Below are 10225 nucleotides of genomic sequence, written 5' to 3'. Positions count from 1 at the left end.
TTATTCTGCGGCGACGGCAGCCTCACACCGCAGCGAACCAGTGAACCCTCGTACTCCTCTACGCGTGGGCATCCACTGCCGCGTCTTCCCCGGCTCCGCGTCGTCCCCTTCCTAGGCCTCGCCGTCGTCCACCGCCCTGGTGCTCTCGGCGCGGCGTGGTCAACGTGGTCAAGGAACGGCTTCCATCGGACGTGGACTGTACGTGGAGAGGCTGACAGCTGGGTCCACGGCCGCAGCAAGGAAGTGCCTCCTTATTACGTGCAAAATAATTATTCCTCCACCTGACAGCGGGGACCCACCGGACGGGCCACCGTATTTCGCGAAAAAAACGTTTCCCCCCTGACTGCTGGGACCCACCAGCTACATCTTCGCACGCAAGGAAGTGCCTGACAGTCGGGACCCACCTGGTCGAAGCGTACGTAGCGTTGTCATTCTGGTCGCGAACGTGTACGTACATATATACTGGTGGATGTAGAGGCGCGCACGTGTCGTAGTAGAGGCGCGCACGTAGCATGTACACGTACGTACAGCGGCCAGGGTGCAAGAAAGAAAATACGGCCACGTATGTGTACATACGGGCGGGGTCTCGAACGCCTACTCGCGCATACGTACGGCCAGGGCTCGTGTACATGGCTGGGTCGGAACGGAGAAACACGTCGTCGTCGTGTTCATGGGGAGGCAACGGAATGCGTCGTGTTCATGGGGAGGCAACGGAATGCGTCGTGTTCATGGGGAGCAACGGAATGCGTCGTGTTCATCGGGAGGCAACGGAACGCGTGGGAGCCAACCGGCTGGGTCGGAACGGAATGCGTGGTCGTGTTCATCGGGAGGGCTTGGACGGAACAGGCGATGGAAACGAGGCCTGGCGTACCGCAAAACGGAGGAAACGGACCTCCTACGTTCGGAACGGGGTCCTGTTGATCGGGAGGGGTGTGGCGTACCGCAAAACGGAGGAAACGGACCTCCTACGGTCGAAACGGGGGTCCTGTTGATCGGGAGGGGTGTGGCGTACCGCAAAACGGACGAAACGGACCTCCTACGGTCGAAACGGGGGTCCTGTTGATCGGGAGGGGTGTGGCGTACCGCAAAACGGACGAAACGGACCTCCTACGGTCGAAACGGGGGTCCTGTTCATCGGGAGGGGTGTGGCGTACCGCAAAACGGGACTCCACGGGATACTGTTCATCTCCACCGTCGACCTCCTCCAGCCTCCACGGGCTACCGTCGACCTCCTCCAGCCTCCACGGGCTCCTGTTCATCCAGCCTCCACCGCGCGCTACTCCACCGGCTACTGTTCAACCACCCCTCCACGGGCACCCCTCCACCGTCTACTGTTCATCCAGCCCTCCACACCACGGGGTCCTGTTCAACCACCCCTCCACGGGCACCCCTCCACCGTCTACTGTTCATCCAGCCCTCCACACCACGGGGTCCTGTTCATCCAGAGGCAACGCCACCGCTCACTGTTCATCCAACCCCCCCCCCCCCCCCCGCAACGCTCACTGTTCATCCAATCGATCGGCTTCAGTTAGCAGCAGTAGCGAAGGAATCGCTCGATCGGGTTCAGTTAACAGCCATCGATCGATCGCTCGGGTTCAGTAACGCGTAGCCTGCAGTGCAATCGCTCGGGTTCAGTTAGAGCCCAACGCCTCGCTCGGGTTCAGTTAGAGCCAACGCCTCGCACACACGCGCGTACGTGTACGAGAGAAACGCGCATCGCTCGGCCCCCGACCTCCCACCGTAACCGGGAACTCCCCGAAATTTTCCTCCCCCTCGCTTCTACCACGGTTTTTTCTGTCATGGACGGCCCAAAGAATGTCATGCAGCTGCGTCTCCGGCCCGCCCAGGACGAAAAGCCCATTTTCTGTCATGATTTTTTGTCATAGAAGTAGGAGCCCACCACATCTATGATGATACCGGGTTTTGTCACAATTATCGTCATAGAAGTGTCATATGTATGACAGGAAAAAAATCCGTTCGGCCCAAAATGTCACGGATGTGTCTTTTTTTTGTAGTGCATAGGCTAGACATCTAGGGTTTAGTCATTACGATCTCGAGGTAGATCAACTCTTGTAACCCCTATACTCATAAAGAACAATCAAGTAGGACGTAGGGTTTTACCTCCATTAAGAGGACCCGAACCTGGGTAAACACCATGTCCCCCTTGTCCCTTGTTACCCTCGATCCTCAGATGCACAGTTCGGGACCCCCTACCCGAGATCGGCCGGTTTTGACACCGACACCCAACACCACCCCTCGCATAATTCCATGTATCTCCGCTTCCAGTGCATCGCTGCAATTGAAAATAAACCGATAAGCTGCAAAATAACTGAACCATCATAACGTCGAAGAATCATCCCTGCCGCTGCCGCACCAGATTCCACAGAAAAAGATCCACCCACTGACAGAGCAATGTAATCAGTAGTCGAGGTGGCCAAGACCTAGGAACATGAGTAATCCTCGCTTCTAGCACGAGCCAGTCAACAATTGACATTTTACACTTGACAATTTTTTCAGTACTATACTTGCACGCATCTCCAATAGGCTTAATATAACTGTCCAAATAATCCATCATAGCGGCAACCGGGGAACCTCTTTATCATGAGTTAAATCACTCCGTAATTGTCAAATACGCCAAATAAGCATAAGATAGGGATTACTGAGATGGTGAATACGGTGACCTATTCCTATAGGAATTGAGTGACAACTTAATTATGACGAAGTGGCCTAGAATTTTAGGGCACTTAAAACCGCAGATCGTTGACGGCCAGCTTCTTTCTGGCATGTCTTCCTGTGTTGCAATGCTTTAGGGCCTATTTGATACAAGATTGTAAAATCAAAGAAATAGAAAAGGCACCGGATGAGAATACCATGCACATTCGAGTTCTACAGGATTAGAGTTTGTTTAATTACAAAACACGACATATGTTTTTTTTTCAAAAGGTTGAAGTGGATGCTAGATTTTCTATGAAATACTATAGTACAAATGAATCTCTATTTTTGCGTGGAAGAATATTTAGGAAAAAATCTATGTGATTCTATCCTAGAAATCAGCAGGCAGAGTAAATAGCATAAAACTACTAGTTTACAGGTTAGGGTTCCAAAAAACTACCACTTTTTCATTTTTCTCAGAAAGCTACCAAACGAACGGTCGGCTGTTTCAAAAAAACTAAAACGCCCGTGACTAGCGATTTAACCGTTTCTCTGACCGCCTGGACCCACATGTCAGGGCACGTGGCCACGCGCGCTCACGGCACGGCCGTTGACGGCCGTTAGCCCGTGCGGTCCGGTCGGAGCCGCCCGTCGGTCGCACTCGCTCTCCCTCTCACTCTCACTCTCCCCCCGAAGTGAGCTAGGTGGGTGATGGCGGCGCCGCAACGAAATGCCGTCGGCGGTGAGCTTTTGAGCCAAGGCTTCACCGGCGAGGAGGGTGGTGGACATTCAGCGGTTCAGGCATGGCTAGGCAGCTCGAGCTTCCCAGCGCAACAGTCGCCGCGGCCATCACTGCCCGAGGCTCAGGTGGATCGAGAGAGCTCAGATCCGGAAGTCCGCGCTGCTAGGGCAGTGGCCAAGTGCATCCACTCGGATCCATATGGCGGCCACAGGTGGGCGCCCGCGTTTGGTGGAGTGAGGTAAGAAATTTCAGTAGCATTTACAGTTTTAGTTGAGATTTTAAAATTAGGGTTAGAAGATGATAGTTTAGGGTTAGAAGATAGTGCACTATTGGGAATGAGCAGTGTAATTGTTTGTTGGCATGCTTCTGCATTTTAGTAATGTTCAGTGCATTTTTTCATTGTTTTAAGCTTCAGTTACTTGAAAAATAAATGTTTGTCAATTTAATCTCCTACAGCTTAGATGAAGAGATTTGGGACATGAGGCTGCATTTCCAAGGAACAGATAATATGGAGAGAAAGTATTCAGTTTCTTTATATATCAGTTATCTGAGTATATTAGCATTGGCTGAGTTGGAGGGTTATGGAATGGAGGCTTTTCTGACTTATGTAAAGGAAGAGGGAAAGGGCTTGGAGGGGTGGAGGTCCTGGATAGTGAGGAGGCATTAGAGGAAATGCTTGACTTATTTGTTGATAAGAAGATCCTGAACATCACTGTCAGAAAGCCTACTGATCCAAGCCCAGCAGATGTTAATATGGATCACAACTTGCTTGAGGAACAGATTCCCATTAGTAATGTTGGTGAGCAAGTTGTTTATAGTGTTTCCCAACAAGGTGTCCTGTATCCACTCAAGAATGCAACTTTGGCACCAGTAATCCCTGAGGAGCCCTATCTTAACACACAACATAGTTGTAATTTCAACAAGGGGAAAAATGTTGTGGAAGAAGAAGAAGATGTAGGAGTAGAACATGAGGAAGATGAAGATGAAGATGAGATGGACAAATCTTCTTCAGATTTTGAGTTTTTTAGGGGTGATTACAAAGGGCACACAATATCATACAAGGCTTGGTGTAGGGGTGAAGATGAGGCTGGCACAGGGACAAGCCATAAGTCTAGGGAAGAGGAAGATACTGCAGAGCACTATTGTGGAGCAAACTCAGAACCATCAGAGTTTTGGGAGGAAGACCAAATCCTTTCTGAACATGAAGAACCCTCAGTTGTACCAGAGAAAGGAGCAAAGAAGCTTAAGCCTGCCAGAAAAGCAGGCCCAACTAGCAAGTCACACAGTGAGCCTGAGCACATCAAGTTTGAAGATTTTGTGCCTGAACCTGATGAATACTGCTTTCCAGGTGATTTTGGCCTTAGTGATGAAGAAGAAGTTCCAAGGTTTCCTTCTGGTAGGAAGAGAAGGTTGAAGAAGAGGAAGGAGAGGAGGTGGTATGATCCATCAGTCCCTGATGCACATGAGCAGTTTGCATTGCATTTGTGCTTCCTAAATGTTGTGGAGTTCACAGAAGCACTAAGAAATTTCCATGTCAGGACACTTAGGAATTTTGAGTATCACAGAAATGAACCAACTAGGGTTATTGCTTGGTGCTTTGATAGAAAGCAAGGTTGTCAGTTTTACATAGTGGCCTCTAGAATAGCTAATGGGTCAACTTTCAACATCACGAAGATGAATTTGGATCACACTTGTGGAGCAAGTGGAGAGAGCACCAAGGTTACAGTCAATTGGGTTGCCAAGGTTTGTGAGGATACCATTAGATCAAACCCTAGAGCTGGTGTTGAGACAATTATGTCATACACAAAGAAAACATTTGGTGTTCATGTGCCTAAAAGCTTAGCATATAGGGAAGGGAAGCAAGCACTTGAAGTTGTGCAAGGAGATCACAAACTCCAATATCACAGACCAAGGGACTATCTACAGTGTGTGCTAGATACTAATCTAGGCAGTAGATGCATAGTGACAACAAAAGAGGACCTAGAAAATCCAGCTCCTACCCCCAGGTTTCACTACATGTTCTACTGCCTTTTTGCATACAAAGAGGGCTTTCTAAATGGATGCAGGCCATTCATAGGTACATGATCCTTACACATATATCTAATATGGTTGCATTCATGTTATTTACAACTAATGTGATCATATTTTCAGGTTTAGATGGTTGCTTCATCAAGCTCAGCACCGGACAACAGATATTGGCAGCTACTGGCAGGGATGGGAACAACAACATCTTCCCCATTGCATTTGGTGCTGTTGACAAGGAAGAGACAGACAGCTGGACATGGTTTCTCACATAGCTGAGAACTGTTATTGGGAGTGGGAACAACTTTGGCAAGTACACAATTATGTCTGACAGGCAAAAGGTATGTGCTCCACTACTCATGACCACCACACTTTAAACTTACCATCATACTTAGCCATCATTCTAAGCCATCATAATTAACAGGGATTGTTGAATGCAATCAATGATGTATTCCCTGACTCCCCACAGAGGTTCTGTCTTAGACATATATATGCCAACTTCCAATCTGCTGGTTTTAGAGGGGAGCAACTCAAGAAACACTTAGATCAGGCTGCCTATTCCTTCACTAAGAATGGTCATGAAAAAGGGATGGAAAATTTGAAGAAAGAAAGTTTTGAAGCTTGGCAGTGGTTGTCACAGATACCAGACCATACATGGGCAAGATATAAAATGGATACTGTTTGCAAAACTGACCTGGTTGTTAACAACCTCAGTGAAGTTTTTAACAGGATGATATTGGATGTTAGGAACAAGCCAATCAGGACTATGCTGGAGGGCATAAGAACTAAGTTGATGATCAAGTTTCAGAAAATCAGAGAGAAAACAGAGTCATGCAGATGGGAGATCACACCAACCTACTCAGAAATTTTAGAAGAAGGCAAGAAGTGGGCTAAGTGTTGTGATGCATACATGGCAGGTCCAGGCATCTGGCAAGTGACTAGTAGCTCTGAGAACACATATTGTGTTAACTTGAACAACCATACCTATGACTATAGGAGGTGGGACATGACAGTTGTGCCTTGCAGTCATTCCATTGCTGCAATGCAGAAAGTGAAGCTACATCCTGAAGACTTTGTCAATGCTTTCTTCAAAAAGCCCATGTACTGTGAAACATACAAGCATATAATTTTCCCAGTTCCAGGTCCTGACCACTGGCCTCATACACCTGGAGATGACATATCTCCACCAGTGTTCAAAGAAAAGAAGGGCAAAAAGCAAACTGCCAGGAGGAAAGGTGTATTTGAGGTGCTAGCAAAAAAGGACACCTCAAGAATTGGTACTGTCACATGTAGCAATTGCAAGAAGCAAGGCCATAGGTTCAACAATTGTGGTGACCCTTTGAAGCCTAAGTTTCAGATGAGGATGAACAAGCACCAGGTCATTTGAGGCCATGTTTCATTTCATTTCATTGTTAAATTTCTTACAATGTTTCTTAATTGTGTAGGAAAATGGAGCAAATTACTCTCAAGCTGGTTCTTCTATGGCTACAAATGCTCAGAGGCCTCCAAGAGTACCTGCTGCTACTGCACCTGAACCAAGACCAGCTACGGCAAGAGCTACAACTCTGCACCTTCACCAGCTCCAGTTGCTACTTCTAGGGCAAAAAAAGGGCTACTTCAACTATTCCAGCAGCAATAGCACAAGGACCACCAGCTAAGAGGAGCAGGGCTAACACTTCTTCTGCTGCTAACACTTCTTCTCCTGCTAAGAACACCAGATCATCTACAACTTCTCCAGCAAAGAACACCAGATCTTCAAGTGCCCAGAGAAGAACATTCATTGCACCAAGGCAATCAACTTCAACTGTTGTCCAGGAGGGGTCAAAGAGGATCAGGAAGCCAAGTAGGAGGCTGAAAGACTACTTTTATGCAAGTGGTAACTAGCATGTCTTGGTCTGAACTTGAGTTCATTTGGCATGGTTCTGTTTGTGTCAGTGAACAAATATGGATGGATCTGGGTCTACTATGGTTTGTAATGACTATACTTTATTTTGTTTCAGAGATATTCAGTCAGTTGAACTACCATGGTTTGTAATAACTACTATGCGGTTAGTTCATTTAGACAATCATTCCTGTGTTGATTCGGTCAGTAAATTCAGTTGGTGTATCTTCTGTCAGTTAATTCAGTCAGTACATTTCACATCCACAGCATACATTCATTTAGAGTAGCATAAATACATAGATACATTGGTTCAGAATAGCATCAAACACCAGTTATTACATAGAATAGAGTACATCTTACATAGAACACCAGATCTTACATAGAACACCAAGATAGAAAGATAGATAGAGAGGTATATAGATGTATGGATGAGATGAGATTGACAGAGCAGTCATAGCGCATGAAGAAACGACACCACTTAGCCCTAGTAGCTGGATGAGGAGCCATGACTGCTCTTCTCCTCGCCCAAGATATGATGTGATTGAAACTCCTTCTCCTGCCACCAAGGAAAAGAAGCTCAAGCTCTTCATCGTTGCACTTCTCCGTCACCTTCTCGGTGAGCCGGCGGTTGAACTCAAGCTGTTGCTCGTCCTGGGCGGCCTCCTGTTCCCTCTGTCTGCGCCTCCTCCCTCTCTGTTGTGCTGCTGGAGGCCTCACCTCCACGGCCTCTCCCTCCTCCTCTGTTACATCTCCCATGTCCATGTCTGGATCCATCTCTAGGGTTTGTGGGTGGCGGCTGCTGGAGTGGCTGGGAAAGGGTGGGTGGGGAGGGGTTTATATTGACAATGGTGGAGGGGGTGGGTTTTAGTAGGCCTAAGTCAGTTTAATTTGGTCACAGACTACTGGCCCACTAAGCCCAATACCACTGTACATAGCTATATAGATAACATACAAGATTAATAGAGACTACTGGCCAACATCATATAAGATCCATTACAACACTTAATGCCATAGCATTGGAGATCCATTACAACATACTTAAGAACATAGCAAATATGGTTCTTACATAAGACACTAAAGTTCAAATGCAGTGCCAAACCCTAGGTTAACTTCATATTCCCCCAAAATGTACACCCACTTGAGACAGTTAGGCCACATCCTTATATATAGGCCTTGGATGTACTTCATCACCATTTCACAACACTTCATGACTCAAGGATGGCCTTGATTTGCTCTAACTTGTCCTTGCTGCCATACCCATCTTTCAGCAGCTCGGCAACAACTAGCTCAAGCTTTGCCTTCTCCTTCTTAAGAACATCTCTGTCAACTTCAACATCCTTCATAGCCTTCTTGGTGTTCATGATGATATTAGCTTGGCTCTGCAAAATGCACCTCTGCTCTTTTGCAAGTTTAAGCTTTTCCATCTGCACCTCCAACATAACTTTCTCCTCTAGCTCCTTCTTCTTCTTCTCAAGTTCTTCCTCCTCCACTTGTTTCTGGTACACCTTCTTGTCCACCCTACCATCCTGCCAATCAAACATCTTGGATACGTCATCAACAAGCTTGGTGTACTCAATGCAAAGCTTGTCATTTTCAGTCTTAAGCTTGGCCAACTCCCTTTCATGTTCACTCTTAAGCTTGGCCAACTCCTTCTCAAACTTCTCCTTGTCAAGTACCCTTCCTAGGTTCTGCTCATGGAACATTTCCCATAGCTTGCACAAACATCTCTGAAGAACGGGAGGCCAAGGCCCGTCAACCCACTCTACAACACCACAATTCACACCATTTTCCTGCATTTGTAAATGTGATAAGTTATTACAAGTGGACTAGTAGCTTATTTCAATTCCATGATTAACTTGATAAACTTGAGATTTTCTAACAATGAATAACATAAATGAGATATGATAATTTATTACAATGCCATGATTAAGTTTCCAAAGTAACAAAAATACATATGTGACTGTCATATCAAACAAACTGCTGCATCATATCAAACATCAGTGAACATCCATAGCAGAAAACTTAATTGGCATCTAATCTGGACTGGGCAGCCATAGAAAAGTCTTCCTATTACAGGCCCTTCAAAAGCAACACGCTTAATAGGCCTCATTTGGTGCAGGCACTTGGGATGAACAAGCTCAAGTTGGCCACAGAAAAGGGGCTCCACAATGGTGTCTGGTTCCTCCTGCAACCATAATAACCAACAAACACTGGTTTCAATCTGCACTCAATACCAGAATCAACTTGCACTGTCAATTAAACCTGAACACTAAAAATCCCCAAATCAGCATGAACCCTAACACTGTATAGAGATGAACCCTAGGTTACCTCAATCCTACAATCAAGCCCCACCCTCACTAATCAAGAACAATATCACACACACAACAACAACACTACACTCAGCAAGATCCATGGGGATAGCCTAGGCCTACTAGCACCTAACCCTAACCCTAGGTGACAAAGAACTTACCATAAGTCCCATGTCCATGCTGACGACCTCGCACTCCTCCTCCGAGCTCGTTTCCTCGTCGTTCCAGGAAGGCATTGCGGCAAGGAGGTCGACGGCAACCGGCCTCGAAGACGGCGACCAGCGGCGAGCTCGTACTGGAGCGGGGGGAGAGAGCAGGGGAGTGAGCGAGCAGGTGCGCCCGACCGACCGAGGGGGTATATTTACCCCAGTTCCGACCAGGCCGGTCGGCTAACGGCCGTTAACTGCTGCGCCGTCCACGCGCCGGGCCACGTGGGCTGACGGTGGGCCCAATCCGTCAGGAAAACGGTTAAATCTCTAGTCACCACGGGTTTGGGTTTTTTAAAACAGCTGACCGCTTGTTGGTAGCTTTCTGAGAAAATTTAAAATCTGATAGTTTTTTAAAACCCTAACCCGTAAACTATTAGTTTTATGCTATTTACTCAACAGGCAACAAAGG

The sequence above is a fragment of the Triticum aestivum genome, chromosome 1D (assembly GCF_018294505.1).
Source record: "Triticum aestivum cultivar Chinese Spring chromosome 1D, IWGSC CS RefSeq v2.1, whole genome shotgun sequence".
NCBI lineage: Eukaryota > Viridiplantae > Streptophyta > Magnoliopsida > Poales > Poaceae > Triticum > Triticum aestivum.
The sequence above is the reverse complement of the archived record's forward strand: the minus strand, read 5'-3'. Positions refer to the sequence as shown.